Source organism: Grammomys surdaster, unplaced genomic scaffold (genome assembly GCF_004785775.1).
Source record: "Grammomys surdaster isolate TR1022 unplaced genomic scaffold, NIH_TR_1.0 1129, whole genome shotgun sequence".
In the NCBI taxonomy this organism is placed as follows: Eukaryota; Metazoa; Chordata; class Mammalia; order Rodentia; family Muridae; genus Grammomys; species Grammomys surdaster.
In genome coordinates this window covers 71,970-73,591 of record NW_021605548.1, presented here as the reverse complement: position 1 = coordinate 73,591, position 1,622 = coordinate 71,970, and the positions used below count along the sequence as shown (strand labels likewise).

Below are 1,622 nucleotides of genomic sequence, written 5' to 3'. Positions count from 1 at the left end.
ACTGGTGAAGATATGTCTTTGGTTGTTTCTACATTTCTGGTCACCTCCTCCCTAGAGGGGCTTGGTATTTTTATTATGGCTATTCTCAGCAAGCTCAGCAAGCTGTCCTGCGGTCTTTGCCAAGTTGTTTGTGGTCTCTGCTGAGATGTTTTAATTTTTACCCTTACAGAGTGTGATGGATTGGGAGGAGTGGGTGACACCAATACCGGGGCTTTTAGGTCATGGAGTACTCACCCAGGTAGTATCTAATCATATCTGGTTTGTTTTCCACCTGGTTGAAGGTCTTGCTGTTTTACATGCCCACCTTGCTGCCGACCAGCTCAGGTAGAATGATCTTGTTCCTAGGTGGGTCTTCACCACCTCGGGCTTCTCCATGGGTGGCACCTCCTTCTTGGCCTTTCTTAATGGCTTGAGCAGTGAGTGCTGCTTCCACTGCAGGACACGGTTCAGGCACTGCCCCTGGTGAGCACTGTACAACTGCATCGGCGGCTCACAGGACATGTCCAGCAGTTGGTCGAGGTCCATGCCATGATAGGTGAACTTGAACTTGCAGAAGGTCTGCTTCTTCTTCCGCTCCGCTTCAGCCATCTTTGTGATTGCTCAGCAAAGGATGTTTTGTGTTTCTTAAGATTTAAATTTACATGCATTATATGTGTGTGTGCATGTGCACACACACATGTACCTGTAACCTAGTCACTCTGGTAACTTGTGCTTTCATTTTCACATAATTCTAGAAACTTTCTCATTTCTTCCCTGATTTCTTTGAGGACACACTAGTCATTGAATGGTGTGTTGTTAGGTCTGTATGTATTTATAGAGTTTCTGTACTTTTCACATTACTGACTTCTAGTTAACTACACTATCATGTGATACGATATAAGGGATTATTTTGATTCTTTTGTATTTGGAAAGACTTGATTTGTAGTCTGAGCAGAGTTTCCAGGGCACACTGAAAAGGTGTGAACTCTGTTTCTGTTGGATGGACTACTCTGTCATTCCGTGAAACATTGGTAAACTCCATTTGTTCTATTTTACAGTTCATCACTGAGGTTTTTTGACTTCTCAATCTTGATATGATATGTAGAGATTAGTGTAGGGTATTAAAATCACCCACTACTGATACATCTGACCATAACATGACCTTATATGTCAATTACTGTTTGTCTTACAAAACCCAACATTTGGTGTATTCATATTACAATTACTACATCTTCTAGATGTGTGTTTCCATTTAATACTATCCAGTGACCTCCTATATAATTTTGTTTTGAAGCTTATGAGATTAGTCATGCCATCCTGTGCTCCATTTACTTTCATCTGACGAATTAACTCCCCACCCTTCACTGTCTTCCTTGGGCATCTTGAAAAAGACAACTGGATCAAGTTCTTTAGTCCTGGCTTCTATAAGAAAGCTGTCTGGGGCTAGAGAGATGGCTCAATGGTTAAGAACACTGACTGTTTTTACAAAGGTCTTGAGTTCAATTCCCAGCAACCACATAGGGTCTCCCATCCATCTGTAATAGAATCTGGTGCCCTCTTGTGGCGTGTCTGAAGACAGCTACAGTGTTCTCATATTAAATAAATAAATAAATAAATAAATAAATAAATAAATAAATAAATAA

The 1,622-nt window shown here is 40.9% G+C and overlaps 1 pseudogene; it reads right to left on the bottom strand.

Annotated features, from left to right (window-relative positions):
- Positions 1-150: 150 nt before the first annotated feature.
- Positions 151-588, bottom strand: LOC114634822 (annotated as a pseudogene).
- Positions 589-1,622: the final 1,034 nt, after the last annotated feature.